Here is an 18,251-nt window from a genome sequence, read left to right as displayed (position 1 = left end):
GTCATAAAATATCAAGATTTGCAGGCAGACATGAGAGCAATGTGGAGGAAAATGCCAAGACAGTTTCAATAGTAGTAGAAGGAGCAATGGGGAGAATAAAAAAACAAAACCTACAGTCATTTTTAGATATGTTAGTATGAATTGTGGTTGCTACGAGGAGCACTTATGGATAACAAAGACTGAAGCAATACTAATTTCATGAACTTTAACCAAACCCTGACTTAGAAATGGGGTCCATTCTCATAACCTAGAAGATTTGGAGAAATTAAACCATACATCTGACACATCCTCTTAAATGGGATGTTTATAAAACATGCAACCTGTACAAGTTTAATCCAGACATGTGAATTACTACCCTATTGTCTTTTAACTGGAATATCCAGAAAATACTATGCTTACATGATGATTTAAATTAATTCAATGCAACTTTCTAAATAGCCTTACAACTCCTGGAAGAAAGAGAGTAAAAAAAAACAAACAAGCAGTTTAGCTATCCAAAAAAAGTTGAATGCTAATGCAGGATAAAAAAAAGAGTGGAAAGAAAGGTAGAAATACAAAACATCACAGTATCTCAAACTTCCAAACGCTCCACATCTGTAATAAAAAGCAAATAAATGAAGTCAAAAAACACTATACTAGAACAACACTCTGAACAATAGCTAAGACATACTTAAAAGATTAAAGTCATCTGCTAAAGATTTCTTGCAACATGGTCAAAATTCAACCCTAATCCCTCTTCCAAAAACTCATCAATCAAACCTGTAATAGAATTCATCTCTTATTTCATAGCATAGTGTTCCTAACCAAGGATTCACACATCTAATCCCAACCCTGCCCACTAGCCATATATCACTATGTCCCCTCTCACCTTCGAACCAGTGAACTCATTCTATATAAATAACTCAAGTCAAACCACGCTCAGCTTCAGCTGATGACCTTCCAAGAGAGTACCTTAAAATAGCAGCAAGTAGCACTGCCCATCTTGTCTCTATCCTTATAAATAGGTCAGTCCAGGAATCCCATAGTCCCTTTCTTTGGAAACAATCACACATTACCTATCTATACAAAATAGGAAATTCAACAGACATCACTAACCTTAGACCTAAAGTGATCTTCGGTTCATGTGAGAGTAGACTGGAAACAGAAAATGTACCCCAGAACTTCCTCATGTACTACAAATGGCCAGATGCAGCTCCTAAATGGTTTATCCTAGGCACAGGTCTAATCAAATTATCTGCTATATGAGCCCAGTTATTCTCATTACGGGTAATAATTATCAATCTTGGTGACAGGTAAGGCTAATGTATAACCTATTGGGATACGTTATTTCAAACACAAAAAGGGGAATTATCTAGGTAAAATGTCCAGCAAGAGCAGCTATGCTAGTACTTACCTTAGCCATGACCCTAAAAGCTTACATTTGGCATGCACATACAAAAATTGCATAAAAAAACTCACCAAAAACTAGAAATGTTTTAGAGATCCAAACACTTTCTCACCAGTCACAAGTGTGTACAGAGTTCAATGCAAATGGAGCCACTTATACTGAGCCAGAAGATATAGCAAATCTCCTGGTTCATAAATTCAGCTCTAACATTTCTCCTCTCTCCCCCTCAACCTTATAGGTTCATAGGTTGGTACTACACTATCGGCCCTAGGGCCTATACAAGCCTAGCCATAATAATTCCCTGGCTATTTCTTCCCACACTATTTACTTCACTGAACCCCTGTCTAGCATTGCGACTGACGTGATCCCCGGGGTGAATTTCCTTCCTCCCATCCAATTGACAGTCTATTCCAGTATCTGGAGAATCTCTGGGTCAGGAACCTATCCCTCCAGCATGTTTTGTTTATTGTGATGACAAGGTTTAGATCCCTGCAGAGTGTGGCTCTGAGGGATTTCTTTAAGCGTAGCATGTCCAACAGCTCTGGGTTTGACATGGCCTTGTATGTTAAGCAGAGATTGCCTGTGAGTAGACAATATGCGACCGAGTATAGCTGGAGTTTTTTTAAGGCGGACAGTGTTGGGCATCTGCTTTAGGTCTGTGATTCTTTTAGTGAGGTATTTCTGTGGCCCTTCCAGTTGTTGCAGATGTCTTGAAAGGTACATACCAAATGGGGCGTTGTATTCTATAATGGGCCTAATGAGGGATGAGTACAGTGGGACAATGACTTCCCTTTTTCTGGATGAAAAACCCTAAGTGATGAGGTGTGCCACATAGAACAATTTCCTGACTGTTGTGGCAATGTGGTTATCGAAGATGAGATCACTGTCCACCTGTGTCCCTAAGTCTCTTATCACACTTTCGGTGGTTAGTGTACTGCCATCTATGTGGTAATTCACGGGTACATGTTTTTTCTCAAAGGGGATAACTATACATTTCTGGGCATTGAGCTTAAGCCCATGGCTCTGGCACCAAGCATCTGTTTTTGTAAGGCCCTTTTATAGAGTATCCACATCATTTGGGGATTAAATAATGGCTCCCAGTTTGCAAGTCATTTGTGAACTTTGTTAGCCAGAGTCCCCTAGTGTTGGCCTGTACTTCAGAGAAGTAGATGCCAAACAAGAGCGGTCCCAGGAGTGAAACCTGAGGTACTCTACTTGTCACTTGGCTGGTGCTGGAGCAGGATTTCCCTCAGGAAATATCAAATATGCCTCCCCTACTATCACTAGGGAACAGGTCCTTAATGCTCTCTCCAAGACCAAGGACTCTGCATCAGTGGGCCCAGACAACATCCCAGGATGCCTTCTAAATAGCATGAAACATGACCTATCAGGCCCTCCTGAATTACTATTTAACTGTAGCCTCCAAACAGGCTTTGTGCCTCATGAATGGAGAAAGGCAACAGTCATCCCTCTGCACAAATGTGGGCCATCTACAGACCATGGAAACTACAGGCCCATAAGTCTCATTAGTATTATACGTAAAGTCATGGAAAGAATTATCATGGAGTTGACCAACGGAGATATAGAAAACCTCCAGACACTGGACCCAACCCAATTTGGTTTTGTCTAGGGCAGATCATGCCTACACAATCTGGTGGATTTCTTTGAGGTCACCAAAGCAATGGATGAGGGCAGAATCGTTCACACTGCCTACCTTGACCTGGCCAAGGCATTTGACACAATGCCGCACTCATGCATTGTTGACAAACTCAAGAGGTTAGGTACAAATCCATATGTCACCTGGTGGATAGCCAAATGGCTCAAAGACAGGACCCAGGAAGTTAGAATCTGAGAGTCCACCACAACAAAGAGGCCAGTCACAAGTGGAGTCCCTCAGGAATCAATCGTTGGACTGCTCTTTTTTGGCATTTACTTCTCTGAAGTCAAGACCAATGTCAGTGATCTCTGGCTGACTAAATTTTCAGATGATTGCAAATTAGGAGCTGTCATTGAATCTCCCACTGACACAAATGTTCTCCAAGAGGGGCTGACAGAGACAAACAACTGGTGTCAGAGCCATGGACTAAAACTAAATGCAGAGAAATGCATAATAGTATCCTTTGGGAAGTCATCCATCCCAGATATCATATTGACAACACACCCCTTAAAGTTGACCCAGTAGTCAGGGACTTAGGGACAGACATAGATAGTAATATAGCCTTTGATCATCACGTGTCTACAGTGGTGAGGAAATCATTCTATGCTGTGTAACTTATAAACAAAGGTATGGCATCTAAGTCCAAGGAAGTCATTCTTCCACTCTATTTGGCATTCATCAGACCTATAATTGAGTACAATGCCCCATTTGGTATGTACCTAACCAGGCATATCCAGTAATTGGAATGTCCACAGAGGTTCCTCACTAAAAGAATACAGGGCGTAAGTAATATGTCCTATGCAGACTGCCTTCAAGGCTCTATCCCTATATCCTGTCTCCTAAAGGCTTTTTTAGAGGAGATCTATGCCTGGCATACAGGGCATTGTCAGATCCCACTCTGATGGACCTACTGCATGCACACAAAACAAACAGCACCAAGATTACATGTTCTAAAGACTTAAACCTTGCCTGTGATATAAGTAGGACCTGCTGGAGAGATAGGTATGCATTCCAGGGACTACCAAGTCTATGGATCAGGCTCCCCATCCATGTGAAGCAGAGTTCCTCCCTAACCCAATTCAAGTGCAACTTGGACAATTGGATGGGAAACCAGAAATTCATCCCTGGTTTGGCACCTATGTCTCTTATGGACACAGGTAACCTGTAAATGGTTCTTCTCCCAGGCCCATGCTTACACTTATCAAGGGTATCGGAACTTGTCTGAGATTTGGGATGCATGGCTAGGCTTAAAAAGGCCCTTGTGGGCGTTAGCCTAGGAAACACCTATGAGCCAACACAACTAAAGCCACAATCACCACTACTTAGCGCCTCTACTTACTTGTTTGTGGAGCACCCACTCTTACTAACTTCCAGGCAGCACAAAAAAGCAAAAGTTGAGCAATGCTTTAACAAAGTGGCTAAATTTGCAGCAATGCCCCTTTCAGAATCCACTACTCTATAGGACTGAAAGCCTAAACTGGTTAGAAGTAACCCATCAAGCAACATCTACAGAGCTTCTTCCCACCTACAAAATTAGCCAGCAATCATCTGCTTGTCTAGTACTAAATACCATTCAATACAACTACGTTTGTACTCCATCAGTATGACTCAGTGAGGAAAAACCTTTCTGTTCACAACCCAATCAAATCTGCAGGGCATGATCTATAGTTATACCATGTTTCTAAGGCCTGGGACTCCTTACCTATATCCATCAGATCAATACCCTCCCTCTAGTCCTTCAAAACAATTCTGAAATAGTTCTTAGCCAAAATTGGTTTCTGTTTTTGCTCAACCTCAGGATAACAATATTTCTAAATATGAACAAGTTCCTATTCACACCTCATGTTGATAAGGTTTTGACATAAAATGGATAAGGGGGAGGTGAAATGAAACCAAAGGATAAAAGGTTAATAATAGCAGCCCAGGATAGTGGGCTACGTACACATTAGTTCATAAACTTCAATGAACTGGTGGGAGAAGAAGACAAATGAAGGTTCTGTAAAAACAAAAAAAAGGAATTGTAAAGAGACACATACCTTGTTGGTGGGTGTGATACACTCAAGACAGAGGGACCTATACAATGAAAGGCACAATAGTGTGGCAGGTTTGTTCCACTGAGGATTGTGCAAACATCACAATACAGAAGTAGCTGACAAGCATTGAGAACATGAACCACAAAGTATTATAGAGAATGATGAAGAGTACATCAGCTTGGATCAGCCATTTCCAACAATCCAAAGAAGTAGATGCGAGAACAGCAGCTGTAGTAGTTCAAGGAAAAAAGACAAACGTAGCATTCATCATTGAAACCGCTACACATTGCTATTACAGACTCTCACATACAGCGAGACGCAAAGTCATAAAATAAAAAGATTTATAGGCAGAAACAAGAGCAATGTGGAGGAAAAAATACCCAGACAGTTCTAATAATAGTAGTAGGAACAATGAGTCAAAAAAAAACCTACAGTCATATTTAGATATGCTACTAATACATGTAACTCTGTATGACTTGCAGGAATCAATTTTGGATCCATTGTGGATGCTACCAAGACTACTTTTGGATAACAAGGATTGAAGCAATACTAATTTCATGACTTAGGAACAGGGTCCATTCCCATAATGACAATAGAAACCCAAACGATTTGTTGAAATGAAATCATATCTCTTACAAATTTACTTAAATGGCATGTTTATAAAACAACATGCAACCTGCCCAAGTTTTATCCAGGCATATGCATTACTAGCCTATAATCTTTTAACTTGCTAAATAAGTTGTATTTCTTTTAACTAATGTTGTCACATTGTGTCCGAGTTGGCATAATTAATTAAATTGTAGATGGGTTGTTTTATTTTCGAGGCTTTTAAAATTTTCAAAATACCGTAGAACTTTTCTCCATGGACCTCCAATAAAAATGGACACCTACCTAGTTAGACTTCACCAGTAGTCAAATGTCAGTAAGCAAGTACCATGCTTGACTTGTCCTTACAAATGTTGCCTCTGCCTACACCCCACTAATATACAACACTACAGTACTGTTATATAATTAAATATAATTATAATATAATATAATATACAATTTGTGATTACAACAAATACCAAAATGAAAAACAAGAAAAAGTTACACTAGATAAGGGAATATGCAATCCCTAACAGAACCAAGATGCTATCCTCCAAAAAAAGGAAGCCAATCTGGTGGACCCCTGCCATAAACAAACTCTACAACACAAGAAAGAAAATATTGCAAAAAAGAGTAAAATTCCATGATTGGAGGAACTCCATGGTCAGCCTCAGTAAGAAGCTGAGATCCCTCATAAAATCCTCCAAAGCTAGTTATGATAACAAAATTGCCACTGATTCTAAAGACAGCCACAAAGCATTCTATAGTTATGTCAAGAATCTCAATGGCAGCACTCAGATCTGCTCTGAGTTACAGCACAATGGCACTAAATATGCAGAACCAAGTGATATTGCCAACATCCTGGCAGTATGGTTCAGTGCTAACTTTACCCCTCTATCACCCCCTAAAGGGTCCATCTCTATACTGGAAGAATGCAAAGTTCCTGTAATCACGGCTGCACAGGTAAAAAAAAGAACTCTCCAAAGCCAAAAACACAGCATCCATGGAATCTGACAACATCCCAGGCTGCGCTCCACATGAGCTACAGAATGAAATGGCACCCCACCTAAGTATCATGTTCAATCATAGCTTCACCTCAGGCTTTGTGCCCACTGAACGGTGCACTCAACGGTTATCCCACTCCACAAAGGGGGAGCCACCACAGACTCCAGGAACTACCGTCCCATTGCAAGGCTATGGAACATAACATCATGGAACTTATAAACAATGACATTGGTAATCTCCAAACTCTGTACCCTACCCAGTTTGGGTTTGTAAAAGGCAGATCATGTGTCCTAAATGTGATAGACTTCTTTGAAGTGGTCACCAAAGCCGCAGATGAGAGTAAGGTGGTACACACAGCCTATCTGGTAATCTCCAAGTGTAGTACCTCGTGGGCGGTTCTGCGCAGGTTAAGGCGTGTCCACGGCGACTGGCAGGTCATCGTGCATCTGATTAACATATGCTACACAAACACCTGTTACTCAGTTGTGCGAAAATACATTTCTCACTAAATGTTGAAAGAACACAAAGCACCATTTGCTAACATGCCTTCCAACCATGCCTGTAGTCACCATGCCTGATAACAACATAGCTATATGCTTGACACATTATTAACAGTAAGTAAGTAAGCACCATTTCCAAATTAAAAGCCTGAGGTCACTGCCATCCTACCATGCCTATAATTGCCATGCCCGATAACAACACAGTTATATGCTTGACACATTACTACCAGTGAGTGACACCTCTCTAACAAGTGACCGGTGCAATGACTTCTAAGTGTGCATTTGTTTGCAATGATTTTCCGTATGTTCCGTGAGCTACCGCTAGGATTTACTGAATTTTTTGTACATTTGCAATGTTTGTCCTGCAATGGGTTCTAAGTGTGCATTTGTTTGCAGTGATTTTGCCTGTGTTCCGTGAAATGTTTATAATGAATACACTACATTTGCAATGTTATACCTTATATCAACGTGTGCTTTTTCTGTACATTTGCAATGTTTCCCCTTAATAAAGTGAAAAAAGTGACCAGTACCGTGTAATGTGTTTATTATACGTTATACGCTGATTATATGAAAGGTGTTTTTTCGACGTTTCCCTTAATAAAGTGACAAAAGTTACCGGTACGGTGTAATGTGTTTATTATACGTTATACGCTGACTATGTGAACTGTGTTTTTTCTACGTTATACGTGGATTATATGAAATATTCAGTAATATAAGGTAGGTAAAGTAAGATGCATTATTAAAAAAAAAGTTTTGTCCTTTTGAAAGTCACTACTGTAATTACTTATTGTAAGGCAGGAACAAATATTCATGCATACTTGCCCAGGAGGCGTGTTTGGGGTGGGTTTTGCTACTGCGCATGCTGCGAGGTACTTCACATGGAGATTACCGCCTATCTAGATCTCGCCAAGGCTTTCAACATCATCCCCCACTCTGGAATTATAGATAAAGTCACTTAACTAGGTATAAATGCCTATGTCACAAGATGGGTTGCCAACTGGCTCACTGACAGAACTCACACTGTGAAAGTAGCAGACTCTAAATCCAACTTCAGACCAGTGACAGGTGGAGTACCACAGGGTTCAGTCCTGGGTCCTCTCCTGTTTGGTATATACTTCTCTGAAGTACAGGCTAACAGAGAAGGTCTTTGGCTAACATAGTTCACAGATGACTGCAAACTAAGAGCCATATTTAAAACTCCTAACGATGCGGACACCCTACAAAGGGCATCACAGAGTCAGATGCCTAGTGTCAAAGCCATGGCCTCAAGCTCAATGCCAAAAGTGCATTGTCATCCCTTTTGGTAAAACTCTGTACCCATCAACCACCACATAGGCGGTAGTCTACTTAACACTTAAAGTGTGATAAGAGACCTTGGGACACAGGTGGACAGTAGTCTCTCCTTTGATGATCACATCACCACAGTAGTCAGACAATCCTTCTACGTGGTACACCTCATCACAAAAGGTTTCTCATCCAGGAAAAAAGAGGTCATTGTTCCCCTCTACTCATCACTCATTAGACCTATTATAGAGTATAACGCCCCTTTTGGTATGTACCTCACAAGGCATCTACAACAACTGGAGAGGTCACAGAAATAACTCACATAGAGGATTACTGGCCTCAAACAGATGCCCTACGCAGACCATCTCAAAAAATTCCAGCTTTACTCTGTCTCATATTGCCTACTCAGAGGCAATCTCTGCCCAACATACAAAGCTATGTCAAACCCAGATCTGTTGGACATGCTCCACTTAAAGAAATCCCAATCCCTCTGAGCTATACGCTCTAGGGATCTAAACCTTGTCACCACAATAAACAGAACATGCTAGAGGGATAGATTCCTGTCCCAGAGACTCCCCATACTCTGGGACAAACTACCTGTCTATATCAAACAAAGCTCCTCATTAGCACTCTTCAAGAAAAATCTCAATGATTGGATAGGAGATAGGAAATTCACCCCGGGGATCACTTCTGTGGCTCTGCTTGACAATGGCACAGGAAAATAATTTTCTTGGGTGGCAAAAGCAAGGGTACCATTTGGCTAGGCTTGTAAAGGCCTTAGGGTCAATAGCCTAATACCTACCTATGAACCTAGGAACTAGCCACCGACACTATGACAAAAATCATCAGACTTAAAAACTACAAAAGCAATATTCATACTGCTCAATTATCACAGATTTTGCCACATATTATTACCCTCCTGCTTATAAAATGTTTTGATTTTCTGGTAAATCATTGAAGATTACAGTCAGTCAGTAATGTCAGACATGAGAGTTTCATACTTCTTAGTCTTTAAGAAATCCATGTTGATGACAATCCAGGTACGCTCCTACTAACTGGAATGAGGGTAATATTTAAAAGTTATCCTTGATTTTGGACTCTAGTCATCATTAATCTAGTATAAACCTATGAACCTATTAGTTATGCACAAAACATGGCACAACAATACACTGAATGCATCATTCATGCTTATTTCTCCCTACAACATATACCCCAAATTCAAGATTTGACATAACTAATGAAAGAGAAATTAAATAATCTCAAAGATAAAAATGTACACTAACTTGTAGCACCTGTAACCTGTGGCATCCTTCAGTAGGCTTGTAAGCATGTACCCTGAAGTGGACAGTTGTTTCAACTGAGGCAGTAGGGAAACCACCCAGTTTCGCAGTAATAAAACATGGCCATAATCACTGCCACATACAGCACCAGGAGCTGAATTCAGAACTCCACTTTCACAAGCCCTCAACAAAACTAGCACTAAACTCATTGTCACTGTCCACCAAAGGAATACATAATAAATATTGTTTGAGATACTTAACTAATAAGACACAATAAAACCTTCAACAATGGCCGCATCTTCTCAGCTGAGCTAAAGTCCTGCAGACCAAAGCAAAAAAACATGGTAAACTTCTTAGAAAACCAGACCCCTAAGCAACGAGTGAAAACATATCCAGTAGCAATATAAATAACACACCTCCATTAACTCTCATTTGTTCATAAATCTCATTTGTTCATAACTATTATTTAATATGTACACATTACTAATTTCTTTTCACAAGTGATCTTCAGTGAAATGCTTGTGTGTTTTTCTTTTTGAACCTGTATTTGGTATAAAACTGTATTGAATACTACTTTGTATAGACTAACTAGATTTGTATTGTTCATCTTACTGTACGGATACTATTGTACTATCTATTGTATTTTGCTTATTTCTGTGGAGCTTTTCTCCCCGGGCCTCCACTGAAAATGGGCTTCTGGCCAAGTCAGAGTTTCAGTTATATTACAGTGTAGTGCCTCGCGGGCGGTACTGCGCAGCTTGGGGCGTGGTATACTTTGATTGACAGTTAACATGCTATAGCGCCGCCCCTCGCCGGCGGTACTATGACTAATACATTGGATATACATTGGAATTTTTATTATTTTATTATTTCTAACTTAATGTAGGTTAAATAACTTTGTGACTGACAGAACTGCTTTTGCTGTTATTAAACTGTCGTTATTACGACAAATATATTGGATATACATTGGAATTTTTTTGCTGTTGCTTAATACCCTCCTGTAAACTGTAAGTTTGATAAGTTTGTGTTTTCTGAACTTCGGAACTTGTGTTTGCGACTTTATCAGTAAGGCTACTGGTAAGGTTACCCCGGCAGGGGTGACCAAGTCGTGACTGTTGAATGAAAACCGTGAGCCCTTTTCGAAATGCCATACCACTGTGAATTTTGGATTTAGGTTATAATTACTACTATTTTATTTGACATATTACAGTTCTTAGTTTAGCATGTAAGTCAAGTGTCATTTCATCACTTACAGCTATCACTTCTAACTACTCCTTGCATTTGTCAGCTCATACTGTCATGCATCATATTAATATACCATAACAATACTTTCATGCATCAAAGTAATAAGGAAATACACTGTTATATGGCTGTGAATGACATAAAACACATTTGCTATAACAGTGGAATGAGAGAAAAGACGTTTGCTTTTTTGTAGTTAGCGACTTTATTTATAAGGAAATACACTGTGAATACAATGTGAATAACATGGCTGTGAATGACAGAAAACACATTTGCTATATTTGTAACGTTACTAGTAAGGTTACCTGTAAGTTTAAAAGTAAATTTTTGTGTACATTGAAAGTTTAAACTGGAAAGTAAACAGCCTGCATAGCTACTGTGCATACACACGGAAACCCAGCTCTTCCTTGTGATCCTCCTGGTACTGTCTTATATGTTCCAGAAGGCACCTAAACAAGTCCTCACTCTTCCTCCCGTATTTCTCCCGCCAAATAAACTCATCAAGGTGGCTAGCCGCCATATGTCTCTGTGTTCCGTTCATATGTTTGAACTGCTTTTTGCAACGGGACCACATCGCCTCCACAGCGTTGGTGTGTGCACCAGTTGCAGAGTCTGCAAAATTGCTACTGTGATTGACGGAGAGGTGCATATAACTCATTGCCTGCAGCTCCGAAATTCCTCTATAAGCTGCCCATTCGTCCGAGACGATGACCGAACCTGGTAAGACATGCTTGCAAATAATGGGAAGTAAGGTGCCTGCATCCCTTCTCTCAACGAAGGTCAGGTACCCACTCTTTGTACTGCAGTCATAGATCCCAAAGATCCAATGGTCCATCTTTCCTAGCACGCAACCACGATTGTATTTCGCCTTCACTAGAAGACATTCATCTATTTGTACTTCAAGCCCCGGGCCACCCAGCATCATGGGATCCTGCAAGAGTCTCCAGCTGCAGACATCGCGGAGAAATTGATACCAGTCTACCAGGGTGGTTTTGGAGACTGAAAGGTGGTCTGCAAGTCTGCATATTGGCAGTTTCCTTGACCACCAGTACATCACTTTAATGAGGGTATCCAAAGGCAGTCTGCTCTTATTAAAAAATGTGCCACAGAGCATTCCGGCTCTGCTTCTACAGTTCCTGCCTGTGCATCTCCAGCAGAACGTAGCTCACTGCCAAACCAGAGATGACCGAGACCAGCAGAGATGGCACCGTTTCTCTCTCCCTATTATTTCAACCGACTGCAGGAATGTAACCACGGATGTGGGCGATGAAGTGATGGAGATAAGGTACGCGTCGTCCATCCTGTGCATTTCTTAGGTTTAAAAAGGTACAAACTAGAGGCAAAGATTGTCATAGAAAGGGATTTTATAGCTGCAGGTGTACAAAACAGCCGATGAATGCCCATTGTGCGTGGATAGGAATGTGTAATGTGTGAAAATGTATGAATGTTAGCTGGATGTGCGAAATTATCAGTTTTTTACAGGGATTTACACTTTATTACAGGGATTGTTTCAGCAACATGTTAGGTGTTAGGTGCTTGCTAGGTGTTAAACAAAACTGTTTTTGCGGGTTAGTGGGGGGGATGCTGTATTTCTTTGAGAGGAGATTACTGTATTGAATAGTCTGTGCTTTCGGAATCTGTAATGATGTTGGTGCAGTATGATTTTAACATTATTCCCCAACTTTCTATTGATTGCATGAGTTCAGTTTCGTGCAAAGTTTTGTGCGATAGATCAATTATTATAAATATTGATTTTTATTGTCATGTAAGAGTGCAGTGCCTCGTGGCATACATGATTGTTACATAATATTTCATGCAAGTTCCTATAAATATTGATTTTTATTGTCTTCTAACAGTGTAGTGCCTCGCGGCATACATGATTGACGTGAGTCAGAGTAGTTAGGGGCGGTGACGGGTGGGGTTTGCTACTGCGCATCCTGCGAGGCACTACACTGGTATATAGCCAGAGTTTCCCGGTAAACAAATGTAAATAAATAAATAAACACAAACACACTCTCACACACACTGAAATTACCGCACACTCAGAGTGCAGGAAAACTAGCAACCTGTAAAAAATGTAACCTTTAATACAAAACTTTACATTATATAAACCATGTGACATGAAAACAAGAAGTGCATCAAATACTTACTGTCTACTTACATTTCTCCAGTAATGAATACAAACACAAGAGATGCCATCAGTAACACACAGTTTAAATCAGAATCTCCCAAACATAAAAAAATGTTCACTTACCTGTAATGTCAAGTGTGTAGTCTAAACAAGTCTCATTAATTCTTCAAGCAGCCATCTCCTACAAAGCAGATTGCTTCTCCAGATGACTTGCACAGACTCTACAGAACAGCTTTAAAAGCAGAATATAGTTATGTGTAAAACTTACTAAAAATTTCAAAGCATCTAACGCAAATCAACAGTCATTTATAATCCCACTGCGACCAACCACAAAAAGTTAAATTCTTAAAAAAGTAGTAATTTATAAAAATAGTTGCAACTTCTTGTCCAACCTTCCGTTATGACTGAGTTCCACAACTGAGTTGAATTCTGTAGAAAGTGACCCACATATCATTTCATTAAAACAGTATAACCCACACACAAACAATTAAGCATGCCTTGTCTCTCCACAGGATGCACCTGGGCAATTGTGATGACTGCATGTATAGATTACATTGGTTAACACATTCAGATAAATACATACATTGAAATGAATAAGACATTTTAAACAGATTAGCATGTAAACCTCTCATTCAATTAAATGAAAATCAATACCAAGCAGTAAACCAATGCAGTTAGCACCTCATTAAGTTGAATATGACCATTTTCACATCTGATGGCACCCACTGTTTAATCCAGTGGTCCAAGATCAGAAACAGTTAACACAAAGCCAAGAATGACTGCAGCAATTTTACAATAATTAACATTCAAATCAATTAACTCAGGCTTCTCTTACCACAAACTGAGAAGTATGTAACTATTTTTATATGTTTAGTCAATGTTATAACAAACTTCAAGAAACTGTACATTTTCAGTGGAGAGTGATATCTGTAGAAAATGATAATAAAGTTACATGTACAGCTTTAAGTGACCTATTTATAGTCTTGTAATAGACTTGGAACAGCTGTGAAAAATAATTTCTGTGAAAACCTAGGAAACACAAATATCAGCTGCTCAAGAGGAGAGTTATTGAAACAGACATTGGCATAAGGGGAAACACATTAATGATGCACTTCTGCAAGAACCAAAACCTCTAAATATTTGAATTGGGTTAAACTTACAGAAACTGACATCTCAGGATGGCCTGAAACACAAAAGCAAAAAGTATTTTGACTGATACACTTTTTTTTAATAGTCATGTAAACATGTTATGGTCTTGAAATGCACTCACTAGTGCACATATTGTCTATAAAAATACCATGCAAATACCTTTTGTCTAAGTCTTTATGTCACTCTGTAAAAGATCTCAGCCTTCAGTGCAGACAGGGCAGCACATACTTCCTCTCCACTCCCACATACTGCAAGTCGATGCAGGTCACCCAAGAGTCACCAGGAAAGCTGACCTAAGCATGTTATGCCCACTAGCTCTGCTTCCATACAAGGATGTGACTTAGTCATATGTCATAGGGTCATGGGAGATGCAAATCAGTTAATCTGCGAGGGCATTTTAGCTTTGCCAGTGCCCACCCTTAGGCCTTTCCTCCCTTTTCAATAAGGGCCAGACCATTCATACCAATGATGAATTTATGCATACACAACCAGTTATCCTTTGTAAAGGCAGACAGTGTGTCACACTGTTTAACTTAGAGAGTTAGTTTGTTCTAAACAGGTGGGTAAGCACTGTGGTATAATCTATCCCTCCACCATGTGCATTTATTTGCTGGAGTGGATTTACATTTATGGTCCTAGTATTAGCTGGGCAATTTGGTTTATGGATGTATAAGAGTTTTGGACTACAGGATCAATTGTAACTAGCAAAGCCTCCACCTTAGTAACACATGATGACCCTGACCTTAACTCTAACCTGCATCTTAAATTTAAAAAAAGCTGTTCCCATAACACTACCACTACAGAAGACAGTTGGGACTCTCATCACACACGTGCATGTGGGCACACACAAGCGCACTAAATCTATCCCCTAACCTAAACCGAAACACTCACAATCACACACACTCTGTATCTATCCCTCTGACCTAATCTATCACCTAACCCTAAACATGCACAATCATACACACTTAATTCACCCCCTTACCTGACCCTTACTCTAACCATAACCCATATACATTGGCAAACCGACACACACTCACACCTTCTACACATCCCTGTTACCTGTTGTAATGAAGCATATACCCGGCAAAACATCTGTTTGATAAAGTGGACATTTAACTAGAAAACACTGATGTCTGTCTGTCCACCAAAGCAATCATCTACAAATCAGAGCCACTATGAAGTATATGAAGACATAATAACTTGGGTCCACGTTGTTATGTGGTCATACACAGCAGGTAAGAATAGATGTAGTCGAATCTCCACTACAACCTATCACCAGTGATGTACCACAAGATTCTGTTCTGCAACTAGTCCTTTTTAACATCATTTCCTTAGATGTCAACACTGTTGGCAACACTGACAAAATATGCAGATGACTGCAAAACTGAGAGCATTGCTCTGAATCTCTGACACTAGTTCCCTTTCAACCACCACTTCAAAAATCATGAGAGTGGTACAGCCCAGTAGATTAACCATGTTAACAAAAGACAAATCAATAAAACAAACATTATGGTATCTGTAAATTAAAAACACATGAATTACATGTGGTATTCCAGATTGCTTCACTCAATTATGCATTGGTCCTGTAAAGTTTTAATTACTACAGCACACAGGAGGGACAATCATCTCATCCACAGACAGCTCCCCATACCCTTTGCCTACCCAAAGCAACTGGTTTGACCCTGTCAAGTTAAAAATGGTTACTTTGATCTATTTTTCTTTCATATAAGCATTAGCTATGACTTCCATTCCACCTTGTTTCACCCAAATACATACAAGTCCTGCAAAGCCAGCATTACAGCAGCAAACAGCAAGGCCAATAATTTTATCCATAGACTGCCGCCATCTCTAGTGTCTAAGCAAAGTATCTGGTTTAAGACTAATGTTAAAAAAGAAAATAATGATTTCATTAACAACTTTCACATAGACAGTGATCACAACTTGTATTCCATCCTGCTTCTCCTAAACACACATTAGTTCGGCAAACCCACAATTACAACAATAAACAGCAGGAAATTAATTTCTTCCGCAAAAAGAATCCATATACATTGCGTAACAAATGTATCTGGTTTGATCCTGCCAGGATAAAGGATATTAATAATACTGGTTACATTAATATATATTTGCTGCACAAAAATAATAGCTAGAATTAGTCTTCTAGCGTGCATCACCCAAATACAAATTTGTCTTGCAATTCCAGAATTGCAATAGCAGAGAGGAGGGCCATTCATTTCATCCTCAGAGCAGTCCTCATACCTGTTGCATAACAACAGTTTCCGGTTTGACCCTGACAGGATAAAAAATAATTATATATATATATATATATATATATATATATATATATATATATATATATATATATATATATATATATATATATATATATATATATATATATATATATGTGTGTGTGTGTGTGTGTGTTAGTTACAACCCAAGAAGTAAGACACATCAAGACAAGACACAAGTCATGAAAACCTGCATTTAGCAAATACAGAACAGAGAGGTAATGTATCATAGGGTAAATGTAAATTCCAAGTGTGGACAGATGAGTGAGCATCACTGGTGTTATTACATGTAAAAATTATTTCCATCTGACAGCAAGAAAGCTCAAATCATTCTTTCATGATACCCAGAACCAAATCTCAAAACTGCAAAATGTTTAATTTAGTAATCTCACAAAAATAGCATAAAAATATGGAAAAGTGTAGAAGGAAAAAAAAAGATGGAATAAGTTAAATATGTTTTTATTGCAGTGGAAGGCAAGGATGGCTGTATCCCTCATAATCCCCTACCACTATAACAGGTACAAGCAAGGAAAATCTGAGGGTAATGCTACTCAATGCTACAAGTCTAAACCTCAAAATGCACTCACTCAAGGCACTCCTTAAAATGGAGAACATCGACATCTGTGCAATGACAGAGACCTGGTTCAAGGCTCCAGAGAGTACCCCTGCATTACCAGGCTATAATTCATACCACACCTTTCGGCCACCTAACTTGGACTGAAACACTAAAGGCAGAGGCGTGTCCATATTCATTAAGGATATCCACACCTCCAGGCTAGTTGCTCAGCATAATGCATCCGAAATTATCCAAGTGCAACTAACTCTGGGGAAGACTGCAGTTCAAATTGCAGCTTGCTACAGATCCCCCACCATGGCCCAGGATTCCCAGTCCTCATTTCTTGATACACTGGAAAATATTAGGGTACAACCCAACACCCTAATAATGGGCGATTTCAACTACCCTACCATTAACTGGGGGAAACTACTCATGTACCAACTATTTTGCTCAACATTTTCTGGAATTCATAAATTCCAACTCCTTGGATCAACTTATCCATACCCCACCAGGGGCAGCAAAATCCCAGACCTGGTCATTATCAACACGGGCGACCGGTGTTCCACATCAGAGGTCAATTCCTCGTTGGTCAGATCCGACCACAAGCTATTCACCCAAGACATCCACATCCCACCCCCACCCACCATTATGGAAACCATTGTAAAAAATTTTCTCCAAAGCCAACTTCACGCTTCTTAAGACAGAAGTGGTAAACTTCAAGACACCAATGCAGATGGACAATAGAGGTACAACTGCTGAATACTACACAAATGCACTTTATAAGCACTTACATGAGTGCATGGATTGTGCTATCCCTAACAGAACCAAGATGCTATCCTACAAAAAAGGAAGCCCATCTGGTGGTCCCCTGCCATAAACAAATACTACAACAGAGGAAAGAAACTGTTGCAAAAAAAGAGTAAAATCCCATGATTGGAGGAACTCCCTGGTCAGCTTCAGTAAGAAGCTAAGATCCCTCATAAAATCCTCCAAAGCTAGTTACGAAAACAGAATCGCCACTAATTCTAAAGACAACCACAAAGCATTCTATAGCTATGTCAAGAATCTCAATGGCAACACTCACATCTGCTCCGGGTTACAGCACAATGGCACTAAATGTACAGAACCAACAGATATTGCCAACATCCTGTCAG

Source organism: Protopterus annectens, chromosome 8.part0 (assembly GCF_019279795.1).
Source record: "Protopterus annectens isolate FY-2018-M chromosome 8.part0, PAN1.0, whole genome shotgun sequence".
In the NCBI taxonomy this organism is placed as follows: domain Eukaryota; kingdom Metazoa; phylum Chordata; order Ceratodontiformes; family Protopteridae; genus Protopterus; species Protopterus annectens.
This window is presented reverse-complemented; position numbering follows the sequence as displayed.